Source organism: Nerophis lumbriciformis, linkage group LG15, assembly GCF_033978685.3.
Source record: "Nerophis lumbriciformis linkage group LG15, RoL_Nlum_v2.1, whole genome shotgun sequence".
In the NCBI taxonomy this organism is placed as follows: Eukaryota; Metazoa; Chordata; class Actinopteri; order Syngnathiformes; family Syngnathidae; genus Nerophis; species Nerophis lumbriciformis.
The window spans coordinates 9,321,262-9,335,101 of record NC_084562.2 but is presented as its reverse complement, the minus strand read 5'-3'; the positions used below and the strand labels follow the sequence as shown (position 1 = coordinate 9,335,101).

The 13,840-nt window shown below is 37.5% G+C and overlaps 1 long non-coding RNA gene across 1 annotated transcript in view; it reads left to right on the top strand.

Annotated features, from left to right (window-relative positions):
* Window positions 1-11,259, top strand: part of LOC133615967 (uncharacterized) — a 29,348-nt gene extending 18,089 nt beyond the window's left edge. The window contains exons 3-4 of the long non-coding RNA XR_009816799.2: window positions 9,240-9,312; window positions 11,180-11,259. This is a non-coding gene — a long non-coding RNA (uncharacterized lncRNA). The remainder of the gene's footprint in view (window positions 1-9,239; window positions 9,313-11,179) is intronic.
* The last annotated feature ends 2,581 nt before the right edge of the window (window positions 11,260-13,840 follow it).

Here is a 13,840-nt window from a genome sequence, read left to right as displayed (position 1 = left end):
TTCCTATGCCGTGGAAATTAATTTATCGCAGGTTATGTCTGGAACCAATTAACAGCGACGATTATTAAAAGTTAAAGTACCAATGATTGTCACACACACACTAGGTGTGGCGAAATTATTCTCTGCATTTGACCCATCACCCTTGATCACCCACTGGGAGGTGAGGGGAGCAGTGGGCAGCAGCGGTGGCCGCGCCCGGGAATCATTTTTGGTGATTTAACCCCCAATTCCAACCCTTAATGCTGAGTGCCAAGCAGGGAGCTAATGGGTCCCATTTTTATAGTCTTTGGTATGACTCGGCCGGGGTTGGAACTCACGACCTATATTATATGATTTTTAGAAAAAGGGGTTAAATGTATCTCCTTGATCAGTGTTGCAAATGAAAAAATGCAGTTTCGCCCCAGATGTGCCCCGGTTTTTGTATATACTGTTTTGGTTATCGTACGGCAGGACAAAGTAGTGCCTTTGCCCGCGTATCAGTACGCCGGAACAAAGAATGCCACATGTTGGTCAATAAGTTTTTGTAAAAATTTGCCCATCTTAAATAAAGTCAAAATGATGGTAAACGTTATTATATTCATTTCATTCTGCATTGAAATTTGAATTATTCTGTATGGAGTGTGGTTTGTGTTCATTTTTCGAGTGTCAGGAATAGGGATGTAACAGTATGAAAATGTCATATCACGATCATGTTGACCAAAGTGATCACGGTTATCATTATTTTTGTGGTATTGTTGAATGTGCTCAAAAACTACTTCTACACACACTGAAATCTTTTAGCCAAGTTTTATTTGTAAAACTCAATAACCATTTTCTTGGCATTTTAACCAAGTTTTATTTGTAAAACTCAATAACATTTTTCTTGGCAGAAGAAATATTAATTATTGTTCTGGCTTCTTGTGTAGGGCAAAGCGAGTGTTGCACGTGTGACGGTTTATGTGACGCGGGTCGGTTCAATGTGCACAATTAAATAGCTTAGTTGCTCGTACAGTTATTAGAAGTTAATATTGGGGTATGTCGTTTCTTAATGGGGAACGACTATTGTCTTTTGTATTAATGTTAGCATTTAAGCTTGCTAGCCAGTCATTAGCACACTTAGCGTGCCAGCTTGCTTCCCCAGTAAATGACCAGTATCACCGCTGTGTGAGTATGCCTGGGCAAATAACACATTTTGCTCGGCAATGTATTGACCTACAAACAATTGCCGGTAAACGAAATTGCCATAATTTTTTTGACACCAAATTAATCACTGATGTAATGGTAATACATAATAATAATGCAAGTATACACTTTCAAATGCAATAAACGTGTATTTCTCGTATATTTTAACATTGCAATTGAAATGTAAACTTTTACATAAATGAAACAAACAAATACTAAAAATACAATATACTTTGTCTATTAGCAAAATTTTGCACTTGAATAAAAATCACAACCAAAACCAAAAAATAGTTCTGTCTCTGTTCAGGACGGGTTGGGACCCTCAAATGTACACAACCAAAACAATAAATAAAATGGCTAAATAAAGTTATTGTGACCAAAATGTTTACACACACACACACACACACACACACACACACACACACACACACACACACACACACACACACACACACACACACACACACACACACACACACACACACACACACACACACACACACACACACATAAAAGAGACAAACTACATTTCTATCCTTTCCGGTATTTTATTGAAAAAAGAAAAACAGCATACTGGCACCATACTTATTTTGATTATTGTTTCTCAGCTGTTTGTACATGTTGCAGTTTATAAATAAAGGTTTATTAAAAAAATAAAAATAAAAAAAATAAAAAAAAGAAAATTGCCTCTGCGCATGCGCATAGATCCAACGAATTGATGACTAAATTAATCGCCAACTATTTTTCTAATCGATTTAATCGATTAGTTGTTGCAGCCCTAACATATATACAAACCTCATTTAATGCGTTTTCTTTATTTTCATGAATATTTACATTGTAGATTGTCACTGAAGGCATCAAAACTATGAATGAACACATGTGGAGTTATGTACTTAACAAAAAAAGGTGAAATAACTGAAAACATGTTTTATAGTCTAGTTTCTTCAAAATAACCACCCTTTGCTCGGATTACTGCTTTGCACACTCTTGGCATTCTCTCGATGAGCTTCAAGATGTAGTCACCTGAAATGGTTTTCACTTCACAAGTGTGCCTTATCAGGGTTGATTAGTGGAATTTCTTGCTTTATCAATGGGGTTGGGACCATCAGTTGTGTTGTGAATGAGAAGGTGTCCAAACTTTTGGATATATATACAGTACATATGAATATAGATATATATATACATTGTATATATATATTTATACACATATGTGCAAACCCTGTTTCCATAGGAGTTGGGAAATTGTATTAGATGTAAATATAAACGGAATACAATGATTTGCAAATCCTTTATGTTGTCTTTGTAGCATATTCAACTGAATATGGGTTGAAAATGATTTTGCAAATCATTGTATTCCGTTTATATTTACATCTAACACAATTTCCCAACTCATATGGAAACGGGGTTTGTATATTTATATACATATATATGTGTAAATATATATATACATATATATATATATATATATGCATATATTTTATAGATCAATTCTCAAAAATTAGGAATCGAGTTAGAATCTGAAAAAAATGCAATTTGGATGTGTATTGATGTTTTTAAGTAACCCCTAAAATGAGTTGTGACAAAAAGTGGAGTAATGATGCTATCTACTGTACAGTGTTGTATCAAAATACATCATACAAGCTACAGTCGCAGATAGTCCCATTATAAGGTGTTTATGAGCAAGGGCAAACACAACAAACATTTAAGTCAAGTACTGTATTGAATGAACTTGTAGTCAACGCAGCCAAAGTTATTAGGACAGATTGTCTCATAAAAAGATTTATTTTTTCCAGCCCAAATTTACAAAGGCAAGTTACAGAGTATTGTATCAAAAAAAAGAACCATGGCAATGTACACTTTTCACAAACTCCTGAAGGGAGGGAGAGAAGAGGAGAGGGTGGAAGAGAGAAAGAAAAAGTTCTGGATGTCTAACATAGAAAAGAAGACTTCGCAGACATTGTAAACATCCTTGCAAGCACCGCTGGCGGTACTTTGTGTGACAGGAAGTGGGATCAGGGAAGGACGAACGAGACGAGGCGTCGAGAAAGTTCAACTAGGCACCGACTGCTGGCCAATAAATATACTCTGCACCATGAAACTAAACATTTTCCGTTATGTTGAAAGCAAACATGAACCTTTCTGGCTTTTCATACACTTTTTTTTTCTTCTTTTTTTTTTTTTCAAAATAGAATATAGGATTTATTTTCACAGGGCTTTTTTTTTTTGCTGACTACTGATATTATATTACTACTCTCTGAGCAAACAAATGCACTTGTCACAACCATTATTGGATCACACTACTGTATGTATGCAGTCTGCTGGTACTAGAACCACCACTGACTTGACATCACAGCCGCCTACATGATCATGTATTATTAGCCTGACAGATTCAATACTAATCAAACACCACGTTCATCAGATTCAGCCTTTTGTCGTCGTTTACAGGGTCCAACACGTCAAGGAGGTGTTTTTGTACTGGGTTAGGGTTACTTGATGTATCTGAGGACGTTCAACTGTGTTGAAATGAATGCACACATGTTCAAAGTGTGGTCGGTGTCCACATTTCTGGGATTGATGTCAAAGTAAACATTTGAATATACAATGCAGCAACACACACACTTCTCACAAGAAGTAGCTACAGATATTTGTTTGAAACTTCAGGTTCATTATGTCTTCTTCATATACTTTGCAGTTTTCTTCCGAGTCAGACAATATTTTCGGTACAATGGACGGATTTTTTTACCTGATATGTTCGGACTGCCATCTGCAGTCTTCCAGAAAAGGGTCACCTGACCATTGTCGCCCATCAGCTGTTCTTATAGGCGTGGCCAACCAGGCACACCTGTCAAGTCAAGTCATCATTTGAATTTGTTAGCAATGATTTTGGCGTTGTCCCAGTCCATGATGTGGTTATTTATTTTTGCAATGATTTGATATGGCTGATTAAAGGGGAACATTATCACAATTTCAGAAGGGTTAAAACCATTAAAAATCAGTTCCCACTGGCTTATTTTATTTTTCGAAGTTTTTTTCAAAATTTTACCCATCACGCAATATCCCTAAAAAAAGCTTCAAAGTGCCTGATTTTAAAGTTAAAGTTAAAGTACCAATGATTGTCACACACACACACTAGGTGTGGCGAGATTATTCTCTGCATTTGACCCATCACCCTTGATCACCCCCTGGGAGGTGAGGGGAGCAGTGGGCAGCAGCGGTGGCTGCGCCCGGGAATCATTTTGGTGATTTAACCCCCAATTCCAACCCTTGATGCTGAGTGCCAAGCAGGGAGGTAATGGGTCCCATTTTTATAGTCTTTGGTATGACTCGGCCGGGATTTGAACTCACAACCTACCGATCTCAGGGCGGACACTCTAACCACTAGGCCACTGAGTAGGTTAACCATCGTTATATACACCCGTCCATTTCCCTGTGACGTCACACAGTGATGCCGATACAAACAAACATGGCGCATAGAACAGCAAGTTTATAGCGACATTAGCTCGGATTCAGACTCGGATTTCAGCGGCTTAAGCGATTCAACAGATTAGGCATGTATTGAAACGGATGGTTGTAGTGTGGAGGCAGGTAGCGAAACCGAAATTGAAGAAGAAACTGAAGCTATTGAGCCATATCGGTTTGAACCGTATGCAAGCGAAACCGACGAAAACGACACGACAGCCAGTGACACGGGAGAAAGCGAGGACGAATTCGGCGATCGCCTTCTAACCAACGATTGGTATGTGTTTGTTTGGCATTAAAGGAAACTAACAACTATGAACTAGCTTTACAGCATATGAAATACATTTGGCAACAACATGCACTTTGAGAGTGCAGACAGCCCAGTTTTCATCAATTAATATATTCTGTAGACATACCCTCATCCGCTCTCTTTTCCTGGGGGTCTGGCGGCAGATTTCTTTGACTTTATCGTTGGAAATGCATCTGCTTTGAGCGTCGCAGGATATCCACACATTCTTGCCATCTCTGTCGTAGCATAGCTTTCGTCGGTAAAGTGTGCGGAACAAACGTCCAATTTCTTGCCACTTTTGCATCTTTGGGCCACTGGTGCAACTTGAATCCGTCCCTGTTCGTGTTGTTACACCCTCCGACAACACACCGACGAGGCATGATGTCTCCAAGGTACGGAAAACAGTCGAAAAAACGGAAAATAACAGAGCTGATTTGACTCGGTGTTTGTAATGTGTTTGAGAAAATAGCGGATTGCTTCCCGATGTGACATCACGTTGTGACGTCATCGCTCCGAGAGCGAATAATAGAAAGGCGTTTAATTCGCCAAAATTCACCCATTTAGAGTTCGGAAATCGGTTAAAAAAATATATGGTCTTTTTTTCTGCAACATCAAGGTATATATTGACGCTTACATAGGTCTGATGATAATGTTCCCCTTTAAGATTTCCTGTTCATAATCTGGTTTTAGGCTTCTTGTGAATCTTCCAATTGTCTCTTTTTCACATTCTTTACAATGTTTTTTTTTCTTGTGTTGAATGTGCCACCTGTTTCTCCCATGTATGTTTTTCTGAAAAAGGTTTTCATGAATTAGTCTTGTTCTGTTTTTTCTTTTGGATGTACAAGTACCGTATTTTCCAGACCATACGCAGCAGCGGACTATAAGAAGAACCAACTAAATTTTAGAAGAAAAACATTTCACATAATAGCCGCACCGGACTAAAAGCTGTGAAGTTGTATATTTAAATAGAGAGATTATGTAAATGTTTTACATACCTTAATTGTTTACAAACGGTGCCTGTAACACGGCTGATCAAACGAAGCAGAAAAGTCATTAATGTCTTTATTCATCCTTCATGAGATTAGTAAAATATTGTCCTTTTTTAATAAGGTTCGAGATGTTTACCAAGAATCGTTTTCCTTGCACTTTTCACCGAGTTTGAACAGTTAAAATGGATCATTTTAGTACATTATTAGATTTTTTTGTTTAATCCATTCCATAATTTAGCTGTGAGTAAAGAAAAATCCATAGATTAGCCGCACCTTTGTGTAAGCCGCAGGGTTCAAAGCTTGGGAAAAAGGAAAAAAAGTACGGAAAGTACGGTAACTCTTGTTTTTGTGTGAGGTTTAACTGCTGTGTTTATTTGGGGTTTTCCCTGTTGTATTGGTAGAGGGGAACTGCACTTTTTAAAAAAAAATGTTGCCTATCGTTCACAATCATGAGAGACGAGAAGACAAAAGTTTTTTTTTGCATTCTAACATGTAAAAATTGGCTTTTTCTAAGTAGCTAGCAATGCAGCTAATGGGAGCAATCAATTCTACCTCCAAATGACTTTAAAAATGCATAAAAAAACTGTCAACAATACTTCAAATTACGTTCCGTAACCTGTATAATAACCAAGCTGTAGCGGTATTGTTATTGTAAGAGCGAACACTGAGGAACTCTCTTTCTAGCATCGTAACACATCGGCGTGCTTCAGTATTAGCCGTAAAAGCTAACTATGGCAAGAGATAAGCTACCTTCTATGTCAACACAAAATGAGTTTGCAATGCACAACTTTGCGATAAAACCCCAATCTGTACTGACTGAAAAACATGAACAATCATACAAACCCCGTTTCCATATGAGTTGGGGAATTGTGTTAATGTAAATATAAAAGGAATACAATGATTTCATTTTCAACCCATATTCAGTTGAATATGCTACATGTTCAAACTGATACTTTTTTTTTTTTTTTGGCAAATAATAATTAACTTTAGAATTTGATGCCAGCAACATGTGACAAAGAAGTTGGGAAAGGTGGCAATAAATACTGATAAAGTTGAGGAATGCTCATCAAACACTTATTTGGAACATCCCACATGTGAGCAGGCAAATTGGGAACAGGTGGGTGCCATGATTGGGTATAAAAGTAGATTCCATGAAATGCTCAGTCATTCACAAACAAGGATGGGGCGAGGATCACCACTTTGTCAACAAATGCGTGAGCAAATTGTTGAACAGTTTAAGAAAAACCTTTCTCAACCAGCTATTGTAAGGAATTTAGGGATTTCACCATCTTCGGTCCGTAATATCATCAAAAGGTTCAGAGAATCTGGAGAAATCACTGCACGTAAGCAGCTAAGCCCGTGACCTGCTATCCCTCAGGCTGTACTGCATCAACAAGCGACATCAGTGTGTAAAGGATATCACCACATGGGCTCAGTAACACTTCAGAAACCCACTGTCAGTAACTACAGTTGGTCTCTACATCTGTAAGTGCAAGTTAAAACTCTCCTATGCAAGGCGAAAACCGTTGATCAACAACACCCAGAAACGCCGTCGGCTTCGCTGGGCCTGAGCTCATCTAAGATGGACTGATACAAAGTGGAAAAGTGTTCTGTGGTCTGACGAGTCCACATTTCAAATTGTTTTGGGAAACTGTGGACGTTGTGTCCTCCGGACCAAAGAGGAAAAGAACCATCCGGATTGTTATAGGCGCAAAGTTGAAAAGCCAGCATCTGTGATGGTATGGGGGTGTATTAGTGCCCAAGGCATGGGTAACTTACACATCTGTGAAAGCACCATTAATGCTGAAAGGTACATACAGGTTTTGGAGCAACATATGTTGCCATCCAAGCAACGTTACCATGGACGCCCCTGCTTATTTCAGCAAGACAATGCCAAGCCACGTGTTACATCAACGTGGCTTCATAGTAAAAGAGTGCGGGTACTAGACTGGCCTGCCTGTAGTCCAGACCTGTCTCCCATTGAAAATGTGTGGCGCATTATGAAGCCTAAAATACCACAACGGAGACCCCGGACTGTTGAACAACTTAAGCTGTACATCAAGCAAGAATGGGAAAGAATTCCACCTGAGAAGCTTAAAAAATGTGTCTCCTCAGTTCCCAAACATTTACTGAGTGTTGTTAAAAGGAAAGGCCATGTAACACAGTGGTGAACATGCCCTTTCCCAACTACTTTGGCACGTGTTGCAGCCATGAAATTCTAAGTTAATTATTATTTGCAAAAGAAAAATAAACTTTATGAGTTTGAACATCAAATATCTTGTCTTTGTAGTGCATTCAATTGAATGTGGGTTGAAAAGGATTTGCAAATCATTGTATTCCGTTTATATTTACATCTAACACAATTTCCCAACTCATATGGAAACGGATTTGTATTACAGTATCTGTAAAGTATTAGCCCACACTTCATGTTTTGTTTGTACACAGCTAGCCAGACAGCGAATGCTCTCTGTCATGATACACACATGATGACGTGCTGCATGTATCATGATTAATACAAAGTGTGACTCACTCGATGGCCAGTTGTCTCTTTGGTCCAGCTGGCCGCGGACGTTTTTTATGGTTTATTTGGGGTAAGCACTCCATTTATGTTGAAATAGCTTGACTCCAAATTCCACATTTTGCAGCTTCGAGTCACTTTCACCTCACTCTATCATCTTCCGTCTGCTCCAACGTTTTATTCCCTTCTTCGTGTTCGCTTCTGTAATATCCTCCGTATATTCAGCTTCAAAAAGATAAGGTTGTGAATCCTCATTTGTCCAAAAAGAGTCATCTTCATTGTTTGTTAGCAAGTCTGCCATTATTAAAGCACGCAAGCGTTTTGTATCGGGAAGTAGAAACACACATTGCTGCTACAAGTCAGACGTGTGCTGCTATGGAAACGGACACGATTAAAATGATCAAAACACAGTAAATATTGAACATATTACATATTGTTATGAACATGTCTGTTACTACATTATGTATATACTTGCAGTGTGTATATAAAACTTTGATGGACAGTTAGTCGCATCTTTCAAGCCTTTATGACCTTTAAAATCTTAATAAATAAAAAGACGTGTGTTCTTGTCTCTCATGATTGTGAACGATGGGCAAAATTTCCAAAAAGTCTAGCTTTGTTTTGTATCCAGATAACAACGGCATCCATCGTACCAAACATATTGTCTGACTCGGGGAAAAAATGTAAAATAACTTCAGGATGAATGAAGCTAAAATAAGCAAATGTTCAATGTTTTTTGTCGTTTGTGCACAATGTGTTCCCTAACAAGGAGTTAAAATGCTCTCCAAAATGTATTAAATGTGCATTTCTGCCACTTTTCCAGTCTCTGCTGACACTCGTAAGCTCAGCGGCCACTTCCCTCTGAGAAGATCCTGTTTGCAGCCTCAATCACACTGGTGAGTGACTGTTGGGGGGGTCTTTGTGTCAGGATGTCATCAACATGTACAGAATTGTTTAAATACCAATTTTAATTGGACAATTATATTTATTGATTATTTTCTTGTTATTGAACTGGCTATCATTGAGGGCGCTCAGAGGGCCGCTTGTAACTGAATAATATTTGAATAGAAATGTATACAGTAAGGAGTCGCTCTATTCATTTAACACAATTGCCTATGCGTTTTTCATACACGGTTAAGAAAATCTGTAGCATTTGCGGTGAAATGCTGGCACTTTTGTTGTACTGTAAAAACGTGCAGTACAGTGTGTTTTTTACAATTAAATTCTAGCCATTGAGCTGCCGGTTTTTTACTGTACTATCAAGTGGTGCGAATCTTTGGACAAATAACGATCCAATTCCTGGGGTGACTATTTGATTCAGAATCGATTCTCCATTCAACACGATTCTAGCACTATATCATTTGGTATAATAATTATAATGAAACATTTTTAAAACAGGTTACAGGTTAGAAAACCTCCTTCTGGTTGCATGGAGATGGCCTAGAAATGTCTTTTTAAAAATGGATTCTTCTTAAAAATGTTTTTTTTTTTTTTAATCGATACATCAATTTAGAATCGAAAAAAACACAAGAATCATGATTCAGATGTGAATCAATGTTTCTGTACACGCCTTGGTTCAATCTATTGTTATTGTTACAGAGTACAATTTGATGGATAATATAAGTCAAGTAGATATTTAAGTATGTTCACATTTTGTGGAGTATATGATGAGGTGGCGACTTCGCCGCCTTCTGCCCATGTGCAGCTGAGATAGGCTACAGCAGTGGTTCTCAAATGGGGGTACGCGTACCCCTGGGGGTACTTGAAGGTATGCCAAGGGGTACGTGAGATTTTTTTAAAATGTCTGTCAAAAAGAACTGTGAAAAGAAATGCAACAATGCAATATTCAGTGTTGACAGCTAGATTTTTTGTGGACATGTGCCATAAATATTGATGTTAAAGATGTCTTTTTTTGTGAAGAAATGTTTAGAATTAAGTTCATGAATCCAGATGGATCTCTATTACAATCCCCAAAGAGGGCACTTTAAGTTGATGATTACTTCTATGTGTAGAAATCTTTATTTGTAATTGAATCACTTGTTTATTTTTCAATAAGTTTTTAGTTATTTTTATATGGTTTTTTCCAAATAGTTCAAGAAAGACCACAACAAATGAGCAATATTTTGCACTGTTATACAATTTAATAAATCAGAAACTGATGACATAGTGCTGTATTTTACTTCTTTATCTCTTTTTTTCAACCAAAAATGCTTTGCTCTGATTAGGGGGTACTTGAATTAAAAAAATGTTTATAGGGGGTACATCACAGAAAAAAGGTTGAGAACCACTGGACTACAGCACCCCCCACGACCCCAAAAGGGACAAGCGGTAGAAAATGGATGGATGGATGTAAATTGTTGCATTATTAGACTATATTAAAGTTAAAACGATATGCAACTGTATGCAGTCCATGTGTTTTGTTCTGTCAGAATGGAAATAATTAATACTTTAAAGTACAGGCCACATAAAATGTTGTGGCCCCCGGGCCTTGAGTTTGACACCTGTGTTATAGAACAGCAGTTTGTGCAAAAAGTATAGAAACATTGAACCATGATGTGCATGCTAAAGTTTATAGAAGTTTACCTGTAAAGTTTAAGCTTCGGTCAAATATTCCTAACATTTTGTGAGTAGTGTAAGTGAAATCCAAATGAAAAAATATGACACATTGGATATTTGTATTTTTGTATCATAATATTTTTACTGTTTGATGCTTGTTTTGTCTCATAACTAATTTCTGTCTGCATTTCTATCTTCTCCTGCAAGATGTTTGATATACGACATCATAAATGGCAATGGCCCAAGAGATCGCCAAGGTGTCAACTTAGGACTGGTCCAAAGCCAGGTAAGAAGAGAGTGTGTGTGTGTGTGTGTGTGTGTGAGTGAAGCAAATGAGTGATGCATGAATGTGAAATGTGATTTAATCATGGGATCAGTTGTTAGGCCTTGGCCGATATATAGTCCCCCAAATTGTTGATTAACAATATCATTGTCAGCATTATTTTGAGACCGTTTTCCTTTCATAACTCAATAAACTTGGATTTCTCATTAGTATTTATTTTGACCTTTGTAAATGGAAGGTTAAGAACTATTAATTATCCGAAATAAGTAATCAAATTAAGGCAACATTGACTCAATCTATGTTCACAAAAGTGCACTTCAATAAATATTATTAATTAAATATGTTTTTAATGTCATCACTTTCCAACAAATTGGGCATACTTGCTTGTTAGTTTGTGTCTCACCTTGCTCACTTGTTTGAAGCCTAATTTCTGCTAGCTTACAGTGCTTCTCCCTAACGAGTAGCCACTTGCAAGGCTTTGTTCGAGAATCCTCCACCCACAGAGACAAAGATTGTTAATAACTGACAAGATTAAATAAATGCGCTCAGGCACCCTGTTTAAAAGCTTGAGATGAACAAAAGAAAACACACGGACATACTGTAGCACTTCATCCAGTTATAGAGTTCATTTTCAGTTAAGGCGTGCACCGAAAAATCGATACATTTTTGGGGGGGGGCCCTCTCCATGCAACCAGAAGGAGATGTTCTAACCTGTTGTTTTGAAAAAGTTTCATTATAATTATTATACCAAATACATGGTGAAAATCGGTTTTACTCATTTTCTGAATCGAATGGTCAACCCAGGAATCAGAATTGGAAGGTGCCCAAAGATTCACAGCAATATCAGTTATTGTTTGATTAATTGATTTATGGGCCCAGACCTATCAGTTGTTCTTGTTGATTAAAACAGCAGCCAAAAGAGGGAAAATGCACAATGAAACTTGCTGAAGTGATATGCGCGCGCACACACACACACACACACACATGTACACACACACCATACCTGCCAACTACTCCGGTTTTCCCGTAATTAGTACGGTTTTCATCAACCTATTCCGGGTTACGGTTGCAGTGATAAAAAATAAGTTTTTTCATTAATTAAAAAAAATTTTTTTTTTTTAAAGTTTTATTCACGAAATCGCGTAACAACAATGACAATCGACACTGCTTCCCGTAACTTCCTATCGAGCCATTCCGAATGCCATGCGCGAGGCTATTTATAGCACCGCTGCCAAGCACGAGGCACCAGTTGTCATTGTTTCCAAACGAGCGAACGATCATGGAATCAGCCGGAGAAAATTCGCAAACAAGTCTTAAACCGAAAAGAAAACTGCAGTCATTCCGTGAATAATATTCAAAAGCCTATCCGGGAATAATTATCCGTTCCAAAAAGGGTGAAAACTACGCGAATTGCACCTTGTACAGACAAGATTTTTCGATCGGACACGGAGGAATTAGCGATGTAAAAGACCACGTTGGGACAAAAAAACACAAGTCTAATGCCGTTGCTAGCGATACAAGTGGAAAACTTTCAACGTTTTTCGTCGCCCAAACAGATTCTTTGGATGTGATAAATGCCGAAGTTTTATTTACGGAGGCAATAATTGAGCATGGTCTTCCAATCGCACTGGCTGATCACATGGGACAGTTATTTCGGAAAATGTTTCCCGACAAAATTTGGATTTTAGCCACAAAAAGGTAATGACACCAATGTTATCTATTGGAATTGTTTAGTACTGTTATACTGTTAAAAGTGTTTATACTATTTATGCTTTCAAGTCCAAGTTGAAGAAATCTTGTTAAATGTTGACAGCATAACTACCAAAATACAGAAGTATGTCCTTAATATTTTTGCAGTGCTATTTCTGTTGAAAAGTTAAAATGATTACATTAGAAATGTGATGTGCCACTTTTCAAGTGTCTGATGGCTTAAATTAATTTTCATTAATTTTTCATATTTTGAATTCTTTTGAAAGGCTTACAAAAAAACTACATTTGAATTGTAATTCCATGCTATTGACAGGACTATTAATTTTAATGAAGTTAGCTTACCATGTTTACAGTATGATAATTGTGATAGAAATGTGAATTTTAGGCACAGAATATTTTTTACAATTGAACAAGGCAGTAGATTATACAAGCTTGGACAGAAAGTTAATAATGACACTATGTTTTTTTTTTAATGGAATTGTTTAGTACTGTTTTACCATTTGTTTACTGTTTATACTTTCAATTAACAAATTGAAGTCTTGTGAAAGGTTGACAGGATAACTGGCATTAACTGTCAAAATAATTTCAAACTATTGAAGTTAGCTTACAGAATAAACATGTCAATCAACCCATATGATTTTTGCTGTAATATTTTTGTTTTGAAAAGTCACTGTGACTGATAGAAAAGTGATGGTTTTAGCAACATTTTAACCTGTCTGAATGCTAATAATCATTTTGCGTCGGGGGCCTTCGCCCCCCTGAACTCCCCACCAGGACTTTGTCCTGGACCTACCGGGGACTGCGGCCCCTGGACCCTGGACCCTGGCTACTAGGTTTTTCTGATTTCAAAAGTTGGCAGGTATGACACACACACA